General features: G+C 41.1%; 1 protein-coding gene across 1 annotated transcript in view; it reads left to right on the top strand.

The window, feature by feature from the left end:
* The first annotated feature begins 204 nt into the window (after positions 1 to 204).
* ccdc71 (coiled-coil domain containing 71) overlaps positions 205 to 27435 on the top strand; it is a 33675-nt gene continuing 6444 nt past the window's right edge. Inside the window, exon 1 of the mRNA XM_020931662.2 lies at positions 205 to 337. The gene's annotated coding sequence lies outside the window, so the exon portion shown is untranslated. The remainder of the gene's footprint in view (positions 338 to 27435) is intronic.

Below are 27435 nucleotides of genomic sequence, written 5' to 3'. Positions count from 1 at the left end.
ACCTTTAAGAAATATCTACACTATACAGCTATAGTCACAACATATCTTGTTGAATTTCCTCACATTTCAAGTAGACGCGGAAAAACGTAGCCATGACGAAGTGAAACATTTTCACGCGCAGTTTTGTTTTTTGGTTGTTGTTTTTTTTTTGTTTTTTTTTCTTCAGTCGTTTGTTCCCACCCAGCCCCCACCCTCCAGTCGGCGGCTTCACAAACCCCGCCTCCTGCGCTCTCCCCTCGGTCTGGCTCTGTCAACCACTCGACTGTTGTGCAGCCATTTTACCCTGGAACGGCGAGACAGAGGCGGCCAGAGGATGCCTGCACATTGCCGCTAAGAGGTACAGACGCTTTTTTTCATTATAAACCTTTACGTGGCTCGTCTCGATTTCTTTACCCGGTCTGTGACTGCGAAGGGAGCCGAAGGTCCGGGTGTATGCGGCGAAATGAAGCCTGGAGGAGTACTGACCGCCCAAAGAGGCTGATTTCTGGGCAAGAGATCAGCGTAAAGAGGCTTTATATCTGGGAGTTAGCAAGTCTCAACAAAAATGGCGACGTATCGTATCAAAGTGCTTAAGTTGCGCTCTCTGTTTGCGCAGTTCAAATCTACGTGACACCGCTCGAAGCCACGCTGTTTCAAATTCAGTGAATTTCCTACTCCAGGCGCGAACGAAAAGGGGGCGCTGCAGAGCATTGAACGACGTAGCGTCGCGAAATGACGTAGTTAGACCTCTCTTAAAACTTTTTTTTTTTACATATACTGTTAAATAATAGAGCATTTTACAATTTCTTTGTCCTTAAATTGAGTTTTATGCCACAATCTTTGTTCTTACTGTCAAAGTTTGTTTTGCAGTACTTTTTTTTTTTTTTTTTTTAACAACAAATGTCGTAATGTTCCAAACACATGTATTGTTGGAAGGGGCTGGGCTTACCGAAGACATACTGTGCCTGTATATGCTAAATAGCCAGTGTCGGCTGGTGGCATAATTTTTTAGGGGGGCACCTAGGTCAAAATTCTCAGTATATAAATATGTTTTATATATAGGCTATATAGTATTATAACGAATGCCAGAAACAACAGTGTTGGCTGAACGATATCTATTAGAGCACAACACACCACCAAGCGCAAAGTTCACACAGCAGCACAACCTGATTCACCACTCACACCCAGCCCCAACAACGTCAGCAAAACTACAACAAGAAGCTCACAACAGTCACATGGCATCAGTGCCGCCGCTACAGCACACATGGCAAAACACCAGAGGGGCGCTGTCTCATAAGGTCATTGACGCACTATTTAACTATTAACACTATGACACTATTTACCTGTGAAATTCTGCACTCAAATTTGTCCCAAACTAACGAAAACAAGCCTCTTACCTTCTCCACAAGACTGAAGCAAAGAGTATCTTCTATCGACTGTCCTGTTGGTTCTGTCTCAAAGTGTATTACTGTCCAATATGAAGAAATGGTCCAAGTCCCGGTCCAGTCAGGTCTGCTGCATGTGAGGTCCATGAGACAAATGCACTAGCTGGTTGTAAAACTAGTCTTAATCCCACTTAAATGTGAAATTTGCAACCAGTCTATATTAGCACTAGGGCATCAGGTAGACTTAAGCACTCTGCACATTACACCCAGGTGAGACTTTTCCATCCAGAATCGAGCTGGCAAAGGCTAACAGAGAAGTGAGTGACTGCCCCGGGTCCCGGCCGCGGGTCTGTCTAAATGTGTCAGCTGCTTTGGTGTTTCTCCTCACGGTCTCCTGTGTGGAGGTTTAGGTGAAACCATCACTAGCCAGTGTGTGCACCAGAATAAGAGTCATAGGATATCACCACAGCCAGATTCACTTATTTTGAATTAATACCTCTTTTCTTGCTTGGCAGAAGGGTCCTGCTGAAGAGAAGACGTATTACTCTCTAAAAACTGTTCCTCGAACACACTTTGACTTGAAGTTGAACTCACCATAACTGTATAGCACACAGCACTGTTGTTATCCATTCATTAGCCTCTAGTAAAATGCCGCCAGTGAAGACAGAGCTGCACACTGAATCACGGTCCGTTGTGATCATGTTTATAAAGACCGATCACTTGATTTCAGGTCGCCCCGACCCTGTGCCCCCAAGGCGTATTTCAGGGCTGTAATGTAAAGTAATGGGCAGAAGCGGATCTTCAGATTTTCTCAAAACTTCAGGCTCTCCCATAGACCTCCAATAAGTCTTGGCAAACTCAAGGGCCAAACACATGACTCAAATAAAGCGATATGAGCACATGTAACATGATAAAAATACATCTATGCAGATACACGTTCAATGTTAAACAAAATATTAAACATGTAGTCTAATACAAAATAACAACTATAAATTATAAATACATAAAAAAAAAAAATTAATCTAGGTCAAGGTAGGGAGCGTGGCACACTTGCAGCCTCTATTGACCAGCAGCCACTGTAAATAGCCTGGCACATCACATTCAAATATATAAGCACTGACCAAAGTACTGGCGCAGAGATTCCGTGTGATGACCGTAGTTTTGTGAGGATTCACGTCGTTCGGATGAAAGTGGTCATGGCAGTTGCCACTTTTTGTCAAGGTTGCCGGCTTGACTATAACGGGCTGAAAGAAACATTGTATGTGTAGCACTCTGAATTGAATTGTCCATATTCATGTTAAAATAGGCTAAAGAACTTTTGTTGGCCATGTTTCTTTTGGTTCATTTGGGCGCTTTGCTTTTGGCTTTTGCACAAACCTCAATGCTGCTCTGTGATTGGTCCCACCCAATCAGCCATACAGTCAACGCAGTCCAGGATGGTTTCTTGTGAGTTTGTGAACTTAGAAATATCGTGAGAATCCATCTTGCTACACAAGGTTATTAAATCTCTATGTCAATGAGCCAATAAATACATCGCATTGATTTTATTTATCAACAGTGCAGATGCTGATATGTCAGGATTGCGCTCTGCACAAACAAATATCACAACAGTTTCAACATGTGTCCTACATAGGGGTGCGCAAAAATATTGAAATATCGATATTTCGTATTGTTTAATGTGGGCTGCTATATCGATATATCTCCAAGAGTATTTTTTGGTATATTTTACAAAATTATTTTATCTGAACTAGGCCTGTAATGATAATCAATAAATCAATTAATCGCACGATAACGTTTAATGAGCTCGATAACTGTCCTAGCCAAGTTGATATGTGTACCACTCTCATAACTGTGTAGAATTCAAATCAGTCTGGGATGACTCTCACTGAAAGACATTGCGAACAGGCAGAATGTCATGATGATGATTAGAATCTCAAGTGTCAGAACAGTGGAACAAGTGGAACTTTTGTTACATCCAGTTCAAAGAAAAGGACATCCACAAATGTACAAAGCAGACAGTAAGTCTGCACATTTTTCATAGTATAGTATGTCGTAGTTAGTATATGACCTATTTTGCAAAATCAACTGAAGTTACACTGCATAAGATGCCAGATAAACAAAAATAAAGTACTGCATTTTGTATTGCACTAAAAACCAACCAAACAAAATAATATCTCATAACTTGTTGACCTGCTTGTCTCCATGGAGATGTTCTTACTTTGTCTGGAAGGTTCCACAGAATGGCAATGGCATGCTGACTGCTATGTTTGCCAAGTATCTCCTGAAAGGGCCCATCTCATGCAAAATAACTCTCTTCACATTGTATCTTCTGCACATATACAAGCACAATCTGGGTTTTGGAACATCCATTACACAATTGTTATGAAATCTTATTGATTTCTTGGCGGCGGTCACAGACCAAGAACTATGAAAGTCCGGCTATTGCTCATCCCCCCGCCCGTCCTGAGAAAGCACAGGCTCCGCCCTCCAAACGTGATGTAGGCTCTGAGTGAGCCGCCCTTCCTCCCCCCATCTCAGGGAGGGAGGGGAAGGCAGAAGGCATAATTGGGCAAACTTGAATCCTATAATAATGTTAGATCAAATTAGGCTATCATAATCTGTACAGGCTACCACTATACATCAGTGGTCATAATGACTGAGGTGTAAGGTGTAATCGCCATTTTGTTATTGTGCAAAAGCAGTGAAGACAACTTACTAGAATATAATGATGAAGTATGTTGTTAGTACCAATGTAATATCGTAGGACTACGTATAACATTTGTCAAACTAAAACAGGTAGAACAAGGGAGATGACATGCATGTTGAAATTATATGTCGGATAATCTTAACCAAAAGCAAGTTGCAGCATTTATTTTTTTATCTTCAGCGGTATACTCGCGGTAAACTTAGAGCTCTAGGATCGTCATCACTGGACCCTGGTATCATGGGAACAGCATCCTTTTCCAAAGTTAGCTTTTGCTTCTTTGTAAGTCCAGTTTTAAAATACCCGTAGTTCTCGAAGCAGTCTTCAGTGAAATGTCGCTTGCAAACAAAAATATCCTTGGTTACCTTTTTGTCTGTGTTCCCAGAAATAAACTTCAGCCACTTAGCACGCCTTGCTTCTTCTGTCAGCATGCCAATAATTTCGACTTGCCATCGGAGCCAAATACGCACTTTCTTCATGAGGACATGGTTCCAAAAAGCGTGTTTGAAGCGAAGAATAAAGATAAATAACGCAGAACAGCAGACCTGTACGGTTCAGATGCAGGATGTTGTGTGAGTGGGTGGAGGCGGGGCGGAGGCAGTGGCGCGGGGGAGGGGGGCATCAAACGTGTCATAGGTGTAGCTGCCGCGTCATCATTGTAGCAGGCTTTAGTTCGTTGTCACGTGGGAGCGTGGCAGAAATATGCTGCAATTTGTTAAAAAAAACGCTGAATCAATCTAAAAACCACTTCAATGACATATACAAGGCCTACACGTCACTCTTAGAAGTTAGAAAGCTCTGTAAAGCTTCTGAATCTTAATGGGATGTCCTGGTTTAAATAAAACTAATCCATCTGTATGGAGAAGGTTCCAAGTAGGCGTGTAACAATAACAGATTTTGCTGGACGATTAATTGACCAAGAAATTATTGCAACAAACAATATTGACATTTTGAGGCAATTTTCAACTGATATGACAAGGGATTAAAAATGCAAACACACTTTTTCAAAGATCAATAAACTTTTCTTTTTACTGTGTTCAATTTTCTAAAGAACATTTAACACAGTAACTGCAAGACAACCAAAATAGGCCTGAATAAAATAGACTTGTTAACGTAAGAATAGTCTAATGTATTCTGGTATACAGCAAGGACTTGTTGACAAAAAATGCACTTGAATAAACCATTGTTGGACCAAACACAACCAAAACAATAAATAAAATGAATTATTAAGTCTTTGTAACAAAATTGCCCTTTAAAAGTTATATTGGAATTAGGGATGGGCATGATTAATCGATAATTGATCATTAAGAATTTCATAGATTACGTTAATTGTAATCGACAAACCGAATGTAGGTTGCTGTGCGTAGCGTGACCAAACAGGGGTCTGTACATGTGTCTCTCTGCACTCAGAAGGAGCGAGCAAACACAAACATTCGGTCAGTCTGCAGCGTACCGAAGCACAAATGCGTATTTAACGATGACTTGTACAAGAAATTCCACACTTTCCGTTGCGTTCAAAACAAGTGGGAGGCCATGCACACAGTGTACAAAGCAGGAACATATGTTTTGGTGTCCAGTGGGAAAAAGCTTTACCAGGTGAGAGTTGCGCAATGTCGATGACGAATATATATACGGATAAATATGGTCACACTAACCTGTATTCCACTGAATCATGTCTTTCAATCCGACAGAAATTGACCGCATCAGCGACACAAGAGCTGTAGTTTTATCTTTGCTGAGTTTATGCAAATTAGCGATGCGGTTTTAAGTTTCGTTTCTGTGAGAGTTGCTCTAAACTGAATTAAACACATTATAATGTCTAACGGATTGATGTGGCTCTAGAGTCGTTACGGTTTATATGTCGTAAAGTTGAATTTATGTATGCAGATTAGTAGTGCAGATAGTAATAATAATGATGATCATTTTAATATAAAAACTTTAATGATTAATCGATAATCGATTGTTAATTCTTCCGACGATCGATTAAGAGAATTTCATCGAATGCCCATCCCTAATTGGAATATTGTGGCCCCTCTCTGTGTGGCTACTGCTGTGAGCCTCGGCATTTTGCTCTTGAAGTGTTCATATTAACCCTGGATCTATTATTAACCCGCTCTACATTGTCGGACTGCATCACTTTGCGCTGCGCATGTCTCCTTTGGAGGGAGCCACTGCCTTGTCTGGTATCGTGTCGGAGTCTTGTGGGATTTCAGTGGATCTCGGGCTCTCCCGGGGGCTAGGCTAGTTGTGTGGATTGGGTACAATGTATGTCGGCTGCTGGGGTTTGAGCCATTTCTTCTTGTCATTTGCACACTTGCCTGCATTTGACGTGTGTGGTCCACTCGCTAGTGTTTATTTGGCATCACACGGCGATGAACTGTTTTACTGCACTGACGACGACGTTGGCTAATGCTACATCTTATTAACCACATGGACAACGGTGCTTTCTGCACTCAGGCTGCACACGCATCCGCTGTGTTGACGTTCGTTCAAGCGTCATTACGCAAAGGAAATGGGTCAATAGAGGGCAATAGAAGCCGTTTGACATTCAGTCTCTTTGGTAGAGAGAGAGAGAGAGATGAGGAAAACAAACAAGCATGCAAGAAATTAGAAATTATCACGGCCCAAAAAGTTAATGAGCTTCTTAAAAGTTATCGTGCGATTAATTCATTTATTGCTTATCGTTACAGGCCTAGTTCCAAGTATTTTTTTTTTTTACTTTGAATTTCTGTTTTCCATGGAAACACTTAAGTTGTTCTGTTAGATACAGCACAGGAAGTTGGCTTTGTATGTAAGGTAATATTTCTTTCTTTATATATTTTTTTTATTCTGAAAAGTAGCCATTTAACCTTTTGATTATAATTTTTTTTTCTGACTATAAGCGCAGGTTCAGACTGCATACTAGAGCCCGACCGATATATCAGTTGGCTGATATTATCGACCGATATGGGCACCTGGAGGCATATGCTTGCTGATAGGGGCCGATATTTCACGTGGGCATGTGATACGTCGTAAAAAATTTTAGACTCTCTACATTATGTTCATTTAATCCAATTTACAGACAGTTCAATGTCCTAATATGTGGCTCTGCATCAGTATTTATCTACGGAGTCATTTGTCTGTGTCTGTGTGTGCGTCTGTACTGTCCCTGAACACACCACAGAGTCGCGTCACTCACGTGCTATTGTTTACACTCGCAGACACAGATCCAAACATTGAGATTATATTCTTTTTATGGACAATCAGTTTGAGTCTGGATTAAAAGGACATTTATTAGTGCAGACTTGTGATGTGAGGAGGAGCCTGTGTAAGCGCTGAGTGTTGGAAATATGTCAACTTTAAAGCTAGTTTTGGTCATTTGTTATGGGTTAGCTGCTGTAGCTCCCACACATAAATAGGCTGTTTTCTATTGGCCTATTGTAAATTGACTACATTGGCCGTATATTTGTTACTGTACCTGCATTGATATGTAAATGAGCTGTGAATAGATGCGTGAATTATGGCATTTGCGCATATAATTAATTACTGCGGCGCGCACGTATTTACGGCTAAAGGCTAATAGCGCTAGTTTCTTTACTAGTTATGGGTCCGTCGCGAACGAAATGGCTCTTTAGAGCCGACTCTTTGAAGCGAACGACGGGAGCCTGATCCTTATTGGGAGCTGTGTTTTCTCTTTCTGACTTTTTTTCTCTTCACGCCGCGTGCAGACTCGTGGTTTGACAGCGGCAGCAGCTGAAAACCAAACTTTGAGAAATTTGTGTGTACATAGGATAAAAAAAAACAAAAAAAAACGAGCGTATTTGGCTGTAGTTTAGCATAAAATAAATAAATCTTGGGCACGAGATAGAGACCGAGTCCCGACACTCAGTCCTGGTTGAGTTTTGGTTTAGTCCTGTTTTACACGTGGTCCCAGTTTAGTCCTTTTTCAGTCCTGGTTTAGACCTGACTCAGTCCTGATTCAGTCCTGCTTTAGACGTGCTTTAGACCTGCTTGCAACAAAACAATCTGAAGAGCCGCTTGGGAGCCAAAAGAACCAGCAGCTTTTAGTGAGCTGAGCCAAAAGAGACGGTTCTCTAAAAAGAACTGGAATACCCATCACTAGTGTCTAGAATGTGATGCAAAAATGCCATTAGGCCAACCTACTGTCTGTAAATATGATGTAAAGAGGCAGAATAACAATAAATGTTGCCTAAATAAACCCAATTTAAAATCCACCAGAGCCAAACCTAAGTTTTTTAAACAATTTAAGAGTTACAGTGAATTTTTACATCACTAAATATATCAGCGATTATATCGGCTATCGGCAGCTCCAACTCCCATTATATCGGTTTCATATCGGTCGCAGTAAAATCCATATCGGTCGGGCTTTACTGCATACGGTGCAACTCTGGCGCTGTGACACAGGAATACGGCGAAGTAGAGCTCAGGCCACACGTCACACTCAGAGAGCAAGTGTCACACTGCAACAAAACCGGTCCACTACTAGGCAAGTGTTCATACCTCAGGAGACAGACCAGCCCTCTGTTCTGGCTCTGGTCTGGTTGAGTCGTGGGGGTTGGGCAGGGCATGTTTTAGTGGGGGAGGGGTGTTGGGTTTTATCTACACTTGTTTACAACAGCAGCAATGTTTGTTTTGTTTTAAAGTGTAAATATTAGACATCATTGTGACTTCCCTTTTTAAGATAGTGCAGCAGATTAGTAAAAAAAAAAAGTTCACTTTGGTATAAAAGCATGATATTTGGCATGGATACTCTCTAAGGGCCACTATTTTAGAAAAATGCGACTCAAAAATTCAGTATGGTGGCCATTTTTCAAGATGGCCATTACTATTAAATGGTTATTATGTAAATTATTTAAAAATGATCCAAGCATAACATTTGATATAAATAGTTTCTAAAGGACATGATAATGGAAAAAGATGCTTGTCACAAATTCAAGACGGCCACCATTTTTAAAGACGGCCACCATTCCTGTAGAATATTAATTATTTCAATTGTTCAAATAGTGATGCAAACATAAAATCAGGCAGAAATACTTGATTCCTTCTCAAAGGATCTTCTTTACCACCACTTTCATTGAGCTGTTTCAGGTCCACGGTCATTGGCATTTTCTTGATTTTGTGAAAGAGTGGAATGTTGGTGGCAGTCATTTTATAGCCATCATGTTGAGAAACATGATGGGTAGATGGTGATTGGAGGGGTTCCTTTGTGTCTTTCTGACAATCATACAACAAACCCCCAAAATGTCAAGAGGCCAACTGATTGCATGAAATGTTGTCTTTAAGGCCAAGGGGTTATCCTTTTACCACCTCAATGTTGTATGGGATACAACTAGGTTTAGGTCAACTACACCTCACCCGATCGTTCATCCAGTGCCATTTAAGTCCTGTGTGATCTGCACACCTTTCGGGTAAGCATCAAGTCATGTATTGCCCCGCTTACCCTTGGCTCAGCTCTCCTGTGCTGGCACAACCTGTCAATTCAGGTGTGGCTGTTTAACTCTTGAGTCCTGCACCAGATACCCAGTGGGTACCCGCAAATAGGTGCTGAAATAGGCAGGTTTTAATGTTCTGGAATTTTACAGATTGCTGGTCAGGCAGATAGTGATTACACACGGGCGGGTCAGGTGAATCAAATGAATATTCCAATGTTCCTTGAAGAATGTTTGTACCAATCTTGATGATAGCGTCACCATTTGATAAATTGATCCAAGGATTTAAGAGAAATGGCAGCCATCTTGAAAAACTGTGGTGGCCATCTCAACCATTAAAATCGCTGTCATCTTGATTTTTTAAGGGACAAGTTCTATTCTCCAAAAAAACATTCTTAACAGTATTTTCACAAAATGTTATGCCTACATCACAGTTTGAACAACTGACGTAAGCATTTGACAGAAATAGCTGTCTGTAGCTGATATTTTCTGACCAAGCGTACACCAGTATTAATGAAACGTGCATCATGAATTATTCATCAGAAAACCTTACATCGCTTCGTATTGCGTATCGATACGGTACGGTTCTTGTTGTCATTTTTTCTTTTTAATCTTTAATCTCCAGAAATATATTTCATCATATGCTATGTTAACTTAATTATCCACAATTTAGGGTACGGCATTAAAAAGTTATAAAATTGTGGTTTGTAATATGATCGTGCACAAACTGAATTTGACTTGACTTTACTATTGGACATAGGCAGCTGTGCTTCAGTGAAAAAAATTTTACCACCTTCCTAATCCTTCTCAGGAGTTGGGATACTTGGTTTAGTAAGATTGCGCTCTTGGCTGCAAGGTTAAAGGTTGTATAGAGGATTTTCCAAGGAACGAGAAATCCAGCGACTGTTTGTCCTTTTTCAAATGTTGCGCATGCGTGAAACCACCCCCCCTCCCCTACAGCTCCTACGTAGAAACACCTCCTCCCGCGTCCTCCTTACGCCAGAAACAGGTTTGTTTACAGCCGGTGCGCTGCACATGACTTGTAAACAACTAACTACAGTGTTGGTTAGGCAAGGTGGAGAAGTGAGGAGCGGGTGCGCGGATATTTCGTGCGCGGACGAGAAGTGAGGAGCAGGGAGAAGAGCGGAGCAGGGAGAGGAGAGAGGAGAGGGGAGCGGTGCGCGGAGATTCCGTGCCCGGAGAAGTGAGGAGCAGGGGGAAGAGCGGAACGGGCAGCGGGGAGAGGAGCAGGAAAGGGGTGCAGAGAAGGTTGCGCTGAGATTCAGTGTGAATGAACTAGCTACAACATGCAGCAGCAAGCGGACTCTTTCTTTGCATTGAAAATTACGTTTTCAGACATAGGATATCGCTTTCGTGTCCTGAAAAACGTTTGACTAGCTCTTGGAAATAAAGTACGTTTTCATAATAAGCAGAAGTGACCTGTCCAGGAGTAATTTGGCGATCAATGCGTCAGTCTTTAGACCCTGCGTCTGCTTCAGTTGCGCCATCGCTGGAATGAATCTTCAAGAATCACCTTAGTTTGGCTTCGCTGCTTTTCCCCTTGTCTTCTTCTTTCAGCAATCTCAAAAACGGACTTTCTTTTGCGGCTAACTGCTCCTGGATTCTTGTCTGCCATTGCAACAAACTTTGTGCTAACTGCGAGGAAGATATAGGTCAAAAAAAGACGCTAAGAACTGTTGCGTTGGTGGAGTAAACAGCATCTGTGCGGCTTGCGTCTGTGGACTGCGTGACAGGCGTACGTAAGCCACGTACCGGCGGCGCGCAGGCAAGTCAGTTACGCTAGAAACGTAGGGAGATTGATTGACAGCCTGTCAGCTAACAGATAACGAGGCAGTGTCATTATCTATTGGCAAATGTTTAGCTGGCCCCACCACGTCCAGAGTTGATGAATTTTGATTCTCTTTTTTTTGGTCATCATAATTACAAGGCTACTGCATCTCTATAATGCTATCATTGACAATTTGAAACCAAAAAAAATCCTCCATACAACCTTTAAGGGCCTGGCTCCAGTGTACGTGCCAGAGTTTACGCGCATAACCTCGTGAAACCACAGCCGTGCATTACTGCAAAACCGGCTCCACCGGCAGCTGCAGCAGGACGTACACGCACAGCACTGGCTCCGCGCCCGCCAATGGGAAAGCCGAACAAACCTAACTGAGCCCGCTTAGCCGCTTGTATTAGGTCTACAGTGAAACGACTAGCTGAACAGGCTTGTATTTACCTTCTGCACAGGCTCACCACGGCCAAACACAAGGATTTCAAAAGTAAATTTTAAAGCTCTTATTAACAGTCTTTCTGGAGCTGGACTCTTTCACACGACACAGAACTGACCCAGTAGCACGTTGTGCTGATGGTAAACGCACAAATACAACCAAAGATTCATGCTCTCTGTGTATTTTGATGGGGATACGCGCATACGCTCACAGAGCATCAAAAGACAGGATGGATCCTATTTTCTGAAATCTGCACGCGCAGGACATGTTGCTCCATACGCCCGTCTAGCGTGTGCAGTGGAGCCACCCTCATTCACTTTCCATGGCCCCGCGAGGCAACGACACAGGTGCATCCTCCATCTCCGGGTGGGCCTCTTCTCTCCTACTTGCCATTTCTACACGTAACATGCAGCACCCCACCCTCCACACCACACACACACACACACACACATAAATTTTGTTTTTCTTCTCAGAATGGATCAGAATCCACTTTACTAAACCAAAGCTATGTTTGATCCACCACCAGTTTGTTCTAGAGCTGTAACGATTTGTCAACGTAATCGACAACATTGACTCAGAAAATACGTTGACAGCTGTGGAGCGCATCGATTTAGAGCTGAGTCTTTAGTTGATGTGTCAGAAATAATAGGAACGAGCACGCTCTGAACATCCACGCTGTATTTCCACACAAACGAGCGGTGCACATGCAGGACACAAACAATAGACCATTGAAAGAGTACAGGTGCGTAGCAGTGCCAATTGTATGTGGGCATAACGCGGACTGTATGGGCTCAACACGCCAGTGCAGACTGTACTAGTGCACTGCAGACTATACGAGCACACAGCACTGCACAGCTGTGGGCCACTGCAGACTGTGCTGGTGCACAGCGGACTGTACGTCTGACCATCAGGGGCTGACCATAGCTGAAGTTGTGCATTACCACCTGTATATTAAAGCCACACACTACAGGATTTTTCAGTCTTAAACGATTTTTAAACATAAAAAGCGCACATCACAGACACAAGGAGAATCTTATGAGATTCTAAATCTACGATCACAAAGACTGCAGCTAGATATGGCTGCGTACCACAGGCTACAAAGTTGTGAGCGCACCTTGCGTGTGCTGTTTCCTGTCTACAGTAAAACCACCACTTTAAGACTCTAAGTGTTCAAAAGATCAGATCACTGTACTTCTAGTTTAGATACAAGTCAAAACTGTGTTATTATTTGTGAAATGTGGTGCGTCATTATTTATGGAGGACAAATTTTGTGGATCAGATGCTGCAGTTTATCTTTAGAACTTTACAAGAGGTGAGTAATAATTATTTTTGCTATTTCCTGAGTTTGAGTCTCTTTGTCTGCCCCTGACACTGTTTTATTGGCTGTTGCCGTAGCAGTGTTGATGTTTGGTGGTTACGATATATGACAGTGCAGCTCAGAGTCAGACTCTGACACACACACACACGAGGAGCGCAACAACTTCAAAATCGCACACTAAGACAAATCGGTCTGTAGGTCCTAGGTCTGTAACGATAACAGGACGATTAATTGACCAAGAAATGATTGCAATAAATGGTAATATTGACATTTCGAAACCATTTTCAACTAATATAATGACAATGGAATAAAAATGCAAATACACCTTTTCAAAGATCAATAAACTTTGCTTTCAAAAGACCATTTAACACTCAAACTGCAAGACATCCAAAAACAATAGGCCTGAATAAAATAGAATTGTTAAGATAAGAATAGTCTAATGTATTTTGGTAAACAGCAAGGACAATCATTGTTGAATCAAACACAACCAAAACAATACATACAATGAATTATTAAGTCTCTAACAAAATTGCTCTTAAAAGTTATTTTATTTATATTATATTATTTTATTTTATTTATTAATTACTTTGTGATATTGTGGCCTGTCTCTCTGTCTGCTGCTGTGAGCCTCGTTATTTTGGTCTTGAAGTCTTCATAACCCGCTGTACAGGATTCTAATTCGCTATGAGCTGTCCTATCTGATATCGTTTCAGTTTCTTGTGGGATTTCAGCAGATTTCAGTCTACCAGGGGCTAGGCTAGTTGTGTTGGGGTGTTAGGATATAGGTTTATGTTGGTTGCTGGGGTTTGAGCCATTTCTTCTCCTTGTTCGTGCGCTCGCCTGCATTTGACGCAAGTGGGCTGTTGAGACGTATCCCACTCACTAGGGTTGATTTGGCATCGTGACTTGTTTTGTCACAGGGATGAACTGCTTTGGTGCTCTGACGGCGGTGCTAGCGTTGAGGCTTCATGTAAACTGCACAGACAGCGGTGCTTTCTGCACTCAGGCTGCTTGTGCATCCGCTGTGCTGATGAACAAATAATCCCTCTAGACTGTTTATGCCCCATGGTCTATGGTGACCATGGATCGGATTCTGACACGCTGGTTCAAGCGTCATTACGCTAAGGAAATGAGAGGTAGAGAGAGAGAGACGAAGAAAACAATCAAGCATGCAAATAGAATTTATCGCCGCTGGAAAAGTTATCAAGTTTTTTAAAAGTTGGCATGCAGTCATTTGATTTATTGATTATCACTACAGGCCTACGCCTCCCTGAACTCACAGAGAACCAAACCAGTCAAAATCGGGCAAATTCTCCTGTACTGTATGGCGGCCTTCAGGCAGCATTTTATGTCCTTGTCTTGAACCCTATAAGTTGTGTGTTGTGCTGTTACTGTGTCATGATCTTGCATGACACAGTAACATAATCAGCAATGTTCCTATAAGACAAAACACACTTTCATTAGTCTAACTAATAAAAACCAATAATCTTTATGGAAAACTTACAACACATTGCTCTATAAAGTCATGAAAAGTTATAATTTAATGAATTGAAAAAAACGCTGTTAGATTAATCGATAAGAAAATAATCATTAGTTGCAGCCTTAGTTTCAGTATCACATTAACCCAAAGTTAACAGTTGACTGAGTTTAACAATGTTTGTATTGTTGTTTGACACAAGTGGAAGAGTAGGTTTCAAATGGTTAGATCTGGTGTTGTTTTGGGGTATTTATGAATTGTAAGCTTCAGGATTTACAGATGTTTTTTGCTCTAGCTGAGACCTTTCCAGGAATGTGTTCTTTAGCACCTCCCCCACCACCACACCCATCCCACAAACTCCCCTCCCCCACATTTCTCCTCATTGTGGTTTTGCTTGTGTGGTTGCTTTTTTTAAGCTACAGTGGGAGATTTTTGGTATGATTTTTAGAAAGAATCATTTGCCTGAAACCCATGAATACCAGTACATAGACTTAAGAAATGGAGTAAGGTAGTGTGAATAATGTCACACATAGCGATCAGTGGTCATAGGGGCTAATTTGGAGCGGAGTTCATAGATCATTTTAACAGTGGAGTTAATAGAGCATTTTAACAGTAAAAACATGACAGCAACAGTTACAGAGGGAGTTGTAACTCTGTAGCTCTTTTTTAATAAAAGGTGATTTGGAGTCAATGGAGCCAAAAGGGTGCCCATGTTCATTTCCTGTTGGAGATGTGGCAGCTAGCAGGTTAACTATGTCCATTTACATCTATGGCCTTGAATCCACTTTAGGACAAAACCAAATGGCTGCAAGTAACCTTTATCTTGCTAACTCGAGCTAACTCACGGAAGTGTGCGAAAAATAATCGTCTTTTTTTTGTTTGCTTGTTTGTTTTTTAGATGCATCATCAATTCTAATAAATCGATTCTGATGCGATGCAGACATGCCAATAATCGGAATTTCAAATTTAGTTGAAGTCAGTTCTCTGCCTGTTTATTTTCCCCGTGTCTCACGCTGAGTCTCCCCTCCTCCCTCTGCTCTCTCAGAGTAGCAGGAGAGCCATAGACTGTGTATGAGCGGAGCTCTGTACAGACCTCTGCTGCTGCCCTCAGAGCTGTCCACTGTCACACAGTCACCCACGGGGATATCTCTCTGTTCAAGATTTGACTGAGGCTTTATATCATTCACATTTGAGTTTTCAGAAAAAAGACACTCACATGCGACAGCGCGGGTGTGGCGACAGCGCGGGTGTGGCGACAGCGCGGGTGTGGCGACAGCGCGGGTAAAATATGAAGATACATCGATAATCATGCGTGCATTGGCTCATGAGCCTCAGAATCATAATCAATCTGAATCATGGTATGGCTTTTTTTTTTTTTAATTAACCAACCAGTTGTGTAGAAAACAAACAACCCGTGAATGAGATTTTTTAAAAAACCTACATAAAAGACAACCATGTTTGTTCGATGCAGGATTTTCTTGCTAAAGCCAGTAGAGTACTTGAGTAGAGCTCTAACAGAAATGAACCTGGGCCCATCCCCCACTGTGAGAGTTTCACACCTGACACTCAACTGTTCCAACTCTCCCTTGATTCCTGGCTGCCATTGTGAAAGTAATGTAAAGTAAAGCTTTGTTTACACACAAACGTTGTGAGGAAATCGGCATTTAAACATTAAAAATGAATTGTGAAGAAGTGTGAAAGCTGCAGTTCACACAGTTCTCCTCTAAGTGGCATTTGGCTTGCTGCTGGTGCTCTGTACTATACCATAGGATAGTGTGATTACATTATCCATCCGTTACCTTCTGCTTTATCCGAGGCCAGGTCATGGAGGCAGCAGTCTGAGCAGGGAGGCCCAGCCCCCCTTTCCACGCACACTTCTCCAACTTTACCGGGGGCACCCCAAGGCGTTCCCAGGCGAGCCCAGAGACATAGTCCCTCCAGTATGTCCTGGGCCGTTCCCAGAGCCTCCTCCCATTGTTGACCTCTGTTGTTACAATAAAACCTCAATATTAACTCTGATGCCAGAAAAAAGTGACAGTAGAATGTGATTTTTCTGCATTAAATATAGTACTTTCTTTTATATTCCCATTTCCAGCTCAAGATCATTCTAAAGCTATTGAAGAAAGTTCATTTCTGTCCTGTGAATATGAGTTATAGTAGGAATGTAACAATATTTATTGCTATATTGTGGGAATGCTCATTTTAGAAGGACTCAGTACTGGGTTTATGCTTACAATAATAAGCATAACAACCATATTAGTTATTAATTTGCATTTTAAAATGAAGAGAAATGGAGAAACAGCCTTGTGGACTAGTAAAAAAGAATGACCAACCAAAACTAAGCTACATTGCAATTTTATAGTTGTAACGCTTGATTGTTCTGTAAAGTTTTTTGAATAAGCCCATACTTTGTGTTGATGCTCTACAAACATCCCTTTTGTCAGCATCAGAAAACATACGTGAATGACTGGCTGTGTTATGCTGCGTACCATGTGCTGTTGTACTGCAGTGCTGTTGCGCTGAAGTGGCAAAGGAGAAATTCAGTTTGTCAACTGGACAAAAGTTTTTTGTTAGAAGTTACAACTTCAGTTCTGGTCAGATTACTGGTGGACACTGCCTTATGTCTGCCTGAAGGGAGAGGTTAACTAAGCTGCTACATTGCTCTGAAGTGTGAAAAATCCCTCAGTCGTGCAGGTAGAATCCATGACAAAGGAGAAATTAAATTTGTCAACTGGACAAAAGTTTATTTAGACAAATACATTTCGCAGCTCATCCAAGCTGCTTCTTCAGTTCTGGTCAAAATGCTGGTAGACTTTTCCTTATAACTATAGTAAAACTACTCTGAAACTAACACACCTACTTGTTTTACAGTTTCTGTTAGTTAGCTAGGCCTATTGAACTGCACTAAGTGTGGGGTCTTATTAGGACAAAACACAGAATCACAAACAAAGCAAAGTGGTTTACTCCATCCAGTGTAGTGAAGACTGCAGTGAGCACTACAACAGAGAAACAAAACAGCCACTTCACAAGAGAATGTACCAACACAGACGGGAGAGCAGCAGTGGACCTCAGTCTGCCGTACATCTTCATCTAAAAGCCACGGGCCACTCCTTTGAGGACAGTGAGGTATAGATCTTAGAAATGGAGGACTCAGACACCATCTGTCTCCTATTTTCAACTCCATCCTTGAAACTAAATCAAAACAAACTGGAGAACAATAGGTGTAGCTAAGTCAGGTCCAGAGGTGTGAAAGCTCCTATATGGCCCTGAATGGTTATGCTAATAAGAGCTCACACTCAGTGCAGTTCAAAAGGCCTAGCTAACAGAAACTGTAAACAAGTAGGTGTGTTAGTTTCAGAGTAGTTTCACTATATATCTGCCTGCAGAGAGGAGCTAACTAAAGAAATGTCCAGCAGTATTCTGACGAGAACTGAAGAAGCAGATTGGTTAAGCTGCAAAATGTATTTGACCAAATAAACTTTTGTCCAGTTGACAAATTGAGTTTATCCTTTGCCGTTGCTCTGAAGCCTGGACTGGACTTTATTTTTGATGAATTTGTGGAACTTTTGTGGAGTGTCATTTTGCCAGGCGAGTCCTTGTGGTGTTTGTATAACACGTTCCAAATTATTTAGCAAATTGTGTTTTAAGTTTTTTCCAGTGAAACTCATGGATGGTATTGTGTCTCAGGGCTCTTTGAGCCAGTGAAATCAATCTCAGACTCCAATTAGTTTGCCAGGTAAGTCCAATTAAAAGAAAAAATACATTATTAAGCAGACCACCACTTTCAAGCAATAGAGGAAAGAAAAATGATCTCTCTAGTGTGAAAAAGTGTGAAATAGTTGAATATCTTGGACAATGTATGAAAACCTTAGATATTTCACGAAAACTTAAGCATGATTATCATACTATTAAAAGATTTGTAGCTGATTGAGAGCACACACAGATTTGTGCAGATAAAGACACAATGAGGAAGGTTTCTGCCAGACAAATACATCAGTTTAAGAAAGCAGCTGCTAAAATTCCATTTCAAAGCAGCAAACAGGTATTTGAAACTGCTGGTGTGTCTGGAATCCTGTGTAGGATCCATGTAGGATCCTCCAGAGGCTTGCAGTTCTGCATAAATCTTCTATTCAGCCACCCTTAAAGAATGTCACAAGCAGAAACTGCTCCAGTGGGCCCAAAAATACATGAAAACTCATTTGTTCACTGATTAGTGTCGTGCAGCCCTGGATGGATGGTCCAGATGGATGGAGTGATGGATACTTGGTACACAGCCACCATGTCCCAACAAGGCTGCAACGTCAGCAAGGAGGTGGTGGAGTCATGTTTTGGGCCAGAATTTTGGGGAGAGAACTGGTCGGTCCCTTTAGGCTCCCTGAAGGTGTGAAAATGACCTGTAAAGTATGTGGAGTTTCCGATTGACCACGTTCTTTCATGGTACAAAAAGAAGAACTGTGCTTTCCATAGCAAAATCATCTTCATGCCTGACAATGCCCTATCTCATGCTGCAAGGAATACCTCTGCATCATTGGCTTGGCATATACATTGGCATAAAAGAAGTTCACATCTAAACAGCAGCTCTGAGAGGCTATTCTGACATCCTGCAAAGAAATTCAAGCAGAAACCCTCCACAAACTCAAGTTCAGTGGATGCAAGAGTTGTGAAGCTCTTAATAAGGGCTCCTATGTTAAAATGTAAGTTAACCTGTTAAGATGTTTTGATTGAAATAGCTTTTGATTTCAGTAATATGCTAATACTTCTAACTGAAAAATAAACAAATGAAAATTTTCAGTTCTTTACAACGGTAACATGGTTTGAAACTATGTTGTGCACAATAATTTGGAACAGTGCATTTTAAGTTTTTTAGTTTTGAAAAAAATACTGTTATGATTGGGAGGTTTGTTCAGTAACATTCAAATTGTACTCTAAAGGTTGAGGACTTGAAAATTATTATGTCATTTATATTGACAATTTGGCAAAATCATAGAAAAATAAAATTTGCATAATAATTTGGAACGCAGTGTATTTCCTGAGTAAGCTGTGTCTCAGCAGAGCTAACGCTACAACTGTGCTGTTGTTGTTTGTCTGTCTCCTTTTCTCCGTTAGCGCTTGTGGTCTTGCAAAATGCATCTAGACTTAAAAGCAGCAGGGCCTCATGGGGGGGCATGCAGTGACTGCTCAACTCTCCTTTCTCCCGTCTTCACAAACGCCAACATCCGTGTGTTGTGTTTTTAACAATTGTGAAAAGTTGCGGTGTGCGATGCTATTGGCTTATCAGTGGATCTGATCAGTGATGTGGTGCAAAGGATTACGGTTTATGTAGTCATCTTAGTTCGTTCCCCTGACACAAACTCAATGCTATTTTATTGGGCACAAGTACATGCCGTTTAATTACCTGGTTCTCAAAGGGTTGACCAGGTTTTGTATTCACCCTGTGTGTCTGTGTGTGTCTGTGTGTGTCTGTGTGTGTCTGTGTGTGTCTGTGTGTGTCCACCCATGGTAATTCCGTCATTTATGGACCAACTGTCACCAAATCTAGTCCGTGGGTCAAGCCCCCGTGCCCGATGCCACAAAAAAAAGTTTGGTGACAATCTGAGGTCATTTGAGGTCACGTGGGTCAATTGAAAGGTCATACCATTATAAAGGATAGGCAATTTAGACAATTTCTGAATCACACATCATCACACAAGTTGGCACACATGTAACCGGGGTACACTGGATGTTACAGGTTGAAACTAGTCAAGGTCACATGAAGGTCAAGGTGACCGTCAAATATGCGTTTTTGGTCATAACTCTGCGAAGGATCGAGCTAGAGCAACAGGAGAGGTCTCAAAATCTCAGAAAAATTATTATCTTTTTATAATTCTATGCTTTTGTATAGTAAAATAATAATAGTTTTCAAGATAATCACTTATTATAACAGTTCCTTTCTCTCTCAGTGTATGATGTTAAAATTCTAATTGGAACGAAAATAATTTCCATTTCTTCTTTTTCTGGTGATACACAGCACACTGATCTACTGTCACACAACTAATGCACAGAATTCATGAAAAATTACATTTTCGTTACACGCTAGTAAACACAGACATTCCACGTGTGACCAATATCACACAAATGTTCATGGGCACTGTACAGATACACACATTGCATTGTGGATAATAACGATCATGTAATATGGGCTGGGCTCCTCATAAGCTGCTTCTGTGTTGATGAACTGACCTCAACGATGCCTCATGGGGGACCAGGTTGCTATCTCTGATTGCGCTTGTTATTGAAAAGAGGCTATGACAATATTGAGGCAATGTTGCTATTGTGATATCACACTATTGCCAATACTTTACGTTACTTCCCTTCTTTGTATTATATCTAGTCCTTTTTAGTTATTTGCTCAAATGAGTCTCTAGTTTTGATGACCATACTAAGCAGTCATGTTTACAACTCTGATAAAATTTTGGACCACGTGCTGAGGATGGATGTATAGCTTGAGTAAGAGTTTCCAGACCAGTATTTTTAAAAGCATAATGTTTTCACGAGTCTCCTAACACGTGGCTTTATGCTGTTCTTTTGTGGGGGTGGAGCTTATGTTAAAATGACCGCTTGAGATTTAGGCAGTGGTTTTACTGAAATCCAATCTGATCCACTTGCCAGTTGAGAGATCCTCGAAAACCAGCCTCCTCCCCTTTTTACTATTTATTACTTGCTCCATAAAATACAGCAACTGGAATCAGTATGCTCCTTTTTTTAAGTATATTAATTTTATTTATCAATTCTTTTTAACACTCAAAGACACTGTACAAAGACAATAGGCCTGGGAAACACAAGGTCCTTCACGATTTGATATGATAGCTACATGATACAGTAGTATGATCACAATATACCGACATTACTTTGTTAAACCACTACCTTCACAAACTTAATATGAAATATATAATTTTTTAATCATCACAAAATGTATTAGGTCAAAGTATGTCATTTCCTTTTGATCTAGCAATTCTCCAGGGAAATTAACAGGAATATGCAGGAAAGGCATATGTGTGAATATAGCCAGAAAGTTGCCAGGACCATTGCTTGGTTTCCTTTGTTTCCATGGGCTCATTTTCCTCAAGAGAGTCCAGCTGCTGTACAGAGTGGGGGTCTGGTGCCGTTAGCTGCAGGGTGGAGCTCCATTCTGTCACTGCATGTCAAAAAAAAATTTTTTTGAACGCTACATGGTTAAGTTGGTTAAGATTAAAGTTGATAATTGAGTGTTAAACCAAAATAGGATGTGGAGCTAATGAAGCACCACTGACCCATTATTGCTTTCCTCATCAGCTGCAGCAAGGGCCTTCTCATTTTCCGTGGTCACACTAGAGAGCCAAATGCAGGTTATGTGTGAACAGAGCAGACCCAGCAATGTCCTGGGACTGGCCCTGTGTGAATGGGGGACAGTACTGTGTTCTGGCATTTAGGGTAATGTATAGCCCTTTGCTAGAGCTGTGCAGTTAATTGAAATACAGCTTTATTACATCGCTTAATGATTAATATTAAAATGTTTGTTATAAATTGTAACGACTTAAAATTTGTTGTTTCTGTTCAGGAAATTAACATTGAAAGGCATTATTATTATTATAAATAAGTGATCCATCAATATGAGGAAAAATCAACATGATTCACTTTGTTTGTCCAGCTCTCTTGTGTCATCTGCAAAGACCTGCATGACACAATGATTTAAAGTGTTTGCAAAACTAATTTCACCTTGTGTAGTACCACCTGCCATTGAAATTCATGTATTCATGCTGTTTATAAGCCTGAGGTGAGTGCGTCTTCTGGGACAAGGAGCTGTAATTTGACACCACTGAATGCTTTCAGAACCCTTGGTCTGTTTCCATGGATATAGCAGGCAAATGGGGAGGAGTTTAGAGAAACCAGTGGGTGTGGTCTGGTGGGAGGCGGAGGGAAGGGGCTGGGAGAAAAACTATAGAGAATCCAGTAAATCCAGGAATAAACAAGACTTTAAATTTAGCTACAGCACATTGGAGATTTTTTTAATATAGACTCTTCCAGGAGTAACACATTATCGAATTACATAGTCATTAGCAGGTTAATTTTGCTAATTTTGGTGTTAATCGCTGACGTTAATAATTTACACAAACAGTGCTACACGTCATGTTATCAAACAAGGCTCTGGTGTTACTCATGGGTGTTGTAGTTGTCAGTCACCAAAACAGCCCTTATTTTTTGTAGTTTGTTATGCTTTGGGGCTAATGCATTGCATCGGAGATAAAGTATGGTAAGGGTAATTTAATATAACACTTCCAGCAGATGGGATTTGTTTACAAACACTGGAAGGCTCTATGTTCTCTTATTGCTGAGTGAAATTAACTCAAATAATGATAGGATGATATTGGAGGGATTTCCCAGGTATCAGTATCTGTTTGATATTTGGCACTGATCATTTTCTCTAAGCTGCCCATGTTCCTTTTCAGTTTGTCTTCAGTGAATGTGTTAGTCCAGTTCCAGCCATTCCCTCCTTCATTTTGTTTGGCTCTGGCCCGTGCAGTTAGTCTGAGGAGCGCTCTATTTATACTACCTTGGCCACGCCCCTGTGCTCTCTGCTGTGACGACAGGGCTGTTAATCCTCTACACCCACAGCAGTAGCCTCAGCCCACTAACGTGACCACAACCCTCCATTTGGAAACACTGCTAAATAGTACTGCCATAATTAGACTTAGACAAACTTTATTGATCCACAAGGGAAACTATTTGGACACAGTAGCTCACACATCACAATATATTATAATAACAAAGAGTCAAAATAAAATGGAAAGATAAGTAATAAAATAGGAAGAAAGTGATACAGTGATGTCAGTGAAGTCAGTCACCAGTTCCTTGGCCTTGTCAAAGTTTGCCTGGGACCACTTCATAAAGTTTGCAATCAGTGTGCTGTACTCCAGCTCCTGACCATCTCTGATACACCCAACCACTGCAGAGTCATAAGAGAACTTCTGTAGATGGCAGGACTCAGACCTGTAATGGAAATCAGAGGTGTACGGAATAAACTGAAACAGAAATAGGACTTTACCCTGGGGGTATACTTCTACATTACTGCTCACAGTATCAGGTAGGGTGGTCACCAGTCACATACATACATACTGAGGCCTGCCTGACAGGTAGTCAGTAATCCAGGAGACAATGGAGGAGTTGACACCAATCCTGAGCAGCTTCTTACTCATCAGAAAAGGCTAGATTGTATTATAGATATTAACAATATCCTCACAGAGCCCTTAACCCTATCCAGGTGTGAGCAGAAGATGGATTACAGCATCTTCCATGCCTAAATGGCACTGATAGGCAAATTGTTAAGGATCCAGCGATGGTGCCTCAGGGGTCTGAGCTGAACAAGAACAAGTCTTTCAAATACTTTCATGACCTGAGATGTCAAAGCGACTGGTCTGAAGTCATTGAGTCCAGATGAAATGGGCTTCTTGGGCACTGACACAGTGCAGGAGGTTTTCCATAGCACCGGTATCCCTTCAGGCTTCAGACTTGGGGTGAAGAGCACTTGCAAGATCCCAATGAGCTGTTCTGCACATGTCCTCAGCACGCAGGGGTTGACATGGTCGAGTCCAGGAGACTTGTTTAGATGAACTTTCTTCAGCTGCGCAGGTGACAGAGACACTGGGCTGGGTTCCTCCGTGGGGCTAGCGTGGATTGGGCATCTGGGACGTGTGGAGATGGGGATGTCAGAGGATGAGAAACAATTAAAATGCAAATTTAGTAGGTTTGACTTGTCTGGGCTGTTGTCCTCCTGCTTAGTTTTTGAGAGACCTGTGATGGCCTTCATCCCCCACCACACTTCTCTGGTGTTATTCTGTTGGAGTTTAACTTCGAATTTCCTTCCATATAATGCCAAACATAGCCCCCTATAATGGTAAAGTTATTACGTTTCCATCTGTTTATGGTCATATTTGCATTTTCAGGGCCTGAAAAGCTCATTTAGACCAACTTCACAATCCTAGCATATCAGTGAACAGAACAATGCTTCCACACATTCTGGGTGCTTCTCATGTAAAAAATAAACAGATTCCAGCCCGCGGCTTAGTGTACTACAGTGGTATTGGCTGGGAGGTCATATCACTTTTGAGGGAATTCAGTGCCATTTGCTACCAAAACCTAAAAAGTGACTTTGTGGGGGGAAAAAACCCATTAGATATTCCAGCCATTTTTGCTTGGCCTGGGGTCCTGTACAGCTTACATTTTCATTAAAAGATGAAAACGACAACGTTCTAATCATGAAAACTGAGCAATAAATAGAATTTTTTATTTATTTTTTTATTTTTTTTTTATTCGGCAGGCCTTCATCCAGTCATGTGGCAGTGCCTTGTTTGGGGTAGAGTTTGAGCTTTTGAGTACAGAAGCACTGTCAAATTATAATTAAAGAAAATCTGTGGTACAACTTTTTAACTAGGGCCCGACCAATATATATGGGTTTACCGATATCTGCCAGTATGGGCACCTGGAAACAGCGATCTGCTTAAATCTTGCCGATATGGGCAGATATTTCACGTGGGCATATTATACCTCGTTATAAAGCTTAGACTCTCTACATAATGTCCATTTAATCCATTTTACAGACAGATAAATGTCGTAATATGTGGCTCCGCGTCAGTATTTATCTGCAGTGTAATTTGTCTGTGGATGTCCTGTCTGTACTGAACACACCCCCAGACTCACATCACTCACATGCGCTTGTTTACACCCGCAGCCACAGATCCACACACTGAGATTATATTCTTTTTACGAACAATCAGTTTGAGTCTGGATTAAAAAGACTTTATTAGTGCAGACTTGTGATGTGAGAGGAGCTTGTGTGAGCGGTGAGTGTTGGAAATGTGTCGATTTTTAAGCTAGTTTCTCATTGGTTAGCGATTAGCTGCGTAGCTCCCACACATAAACAGGCTGTTTTCTCTTCTATTGACCTACTAGCTAGAATGTGATGCAAAAATGCCATTAGGCCGACCTACAGTCTGTAAATATGATGTAAAGAGGCAGAATATCACTACATTTTAAACCCAATTTAAAATCCACCAGAGCCAAAAATTCAAGATTTACAGTGAATATTTACATCACTAAACATATCAGCGATTTATATCGGCTATCGGAAGCTCCAACTCCCATTTTATCGGTGTCATATCGGCCGCAACAAAATCCATATCGGTCGGGCTCTAGTTTTACTTTTTTTTGGACCAGCTGTGATTAGATTTAGTTAAAAAAAAAATTAATCAAGGTTCAGATCAAACTGTGCACATGTTAAACACTTCTAGGAATATTTCCATTTGAAACATATACTCATTTAGCTATTAATATTTTTCATGCTTTTTCTAATTATAACTTGATTTAGTGGGATTGTACCTGTGGTAAATGTTTATCATATTTTTTGATCAGTCAAGTGGCAGTTTGTGATGAGAAAAAAAGTAGCAGTGAATTCTAAAATAGAATGGCCGTGTAATTTCTTTTTTGTAGTCTAATGGTGTGCTCCCTTCGTGCTCAGAGGTCAGATTGTCCGACTTCTGACTTGTACATGATGACTGGAATACTGCGATCTCAGAATTTCTAGTCTGAGAACATTTCAGTGTCCGGTTTGAAAATCCAACATTGTTGACAGTTAAAACATTGACTATACTTGTGTTATTTTGACTTTAGTTGCCCACTTCTGTGAACATGTGTGTACATGGATCTAATGTCCAAAGCAAAGCAGACATTCATTTTCAAATGCTGCTTTACAAATTATTGTCTTGGTTACTAAATTAACTTAATTAGATCCTCATTTTGACTTTTTGACATTTTGATTTGAGCACTTTCCTAGTTTTTATTATTTTATTGAGTCTTTACTGTAAAATACTGGTCATTGTTTTTCCCACTTGACATCCGATCTTTAACTCTGAGATTATGTCATTCCAGGATCAGAGTTCTGACCTCTAAGGGCAGTCATTATCTTGACTTGGGCATTACATTTGTAGCAGTACATTATGGTTGCTAGGTAACAGCTACCTCTATGTACGTCATATTTGCTGCCCAATCAGGAAGTAACAGTAGAAATTGCACACACAAAAATTAGAAAACATGGGTAAGATGTTTAGTAAAAAATAGAGCTAATGATGTTTTAGTGAAATGAGTAGTCTAACCTGTCTTTAAATAGAGTTGTGGAGGTTTTAATGTGTTGTTGGCACTCTTTCAATTATTCTAGCTTGAATTTATGCCTCAAAGAAGCCCTGTTGAAATGCAAGAAAATCTGGTTAGTTGGTGGTGGCAGCCATTTTGTGAAGCCTCTCGTATGCTGCCTTCAGACCGCAGCGTCAAAAAAATGCCCTAGACACCTATTTGGACGCTTTTGCATTGGGGTTCAGACACCCCAACGTGCGTCTTGGACGCAGAGAAAAATACTTGACGCTCGTCTGTTGCCCTGGAAACAAGTGCCTGGTCCCGGTCTTTTCCGGGAACGATGGCAGACCAGGCTGAGAGAATGACTTGACTGTATTAATTACATAAAACCATCAGCGGAGTCGATCAACTTGACGGCTGCGGTGTATATATTGGGACCCGACCGATATATCGGTTGGCTGATATTATCGGCCAGTATGGGCACCTGGGAACATATCGGCGATCGGCCTAAATCTTGGGCTCGAGAGAGGGAGAGAGATAGAGACAGAGTCCTGACGCTCAGTGCTGGTTCAGTTCTGGTTTAGTCCTGTTTTACACATGGTTTAGATCTGTTTTAGTCCTTTTTTAGTCCTTTTTCAGTCCTGGTTTAGACCTAATTCAGTTCTGGTTTAGTCCTGCTTGCAACAAAACAACCTGAAGAGCTGCTTGGGAGCGGAAGGAGCCAGCTGCTTTTAGTGAGCTGAGTCAAAAGAGCTGGTTCTCTAAAAA

Source organism: Boleophthalmus pectinirostris, unplaced genomic scaffold (assembly GCF_026225935.1).
Source record: "Boleophthalmus pectinirostris isolate CB_2022bp ecotype Guang Dong unplaced genomic scaffold, ASM2622593v1 HiC_scaffold_23, whole genome shotgun sequence".
NCBI lineage: Eukaryota > Metazoa > Chordata > Actinopteri > Gobiiformes > Gobiidae > Boleophthalmus > Boleophthalmus pectinirostris.
Note: the sequence above shows the minus strand (reverse complement) of the source record. Positions and strands in the feature narration are given on the sequence as shown.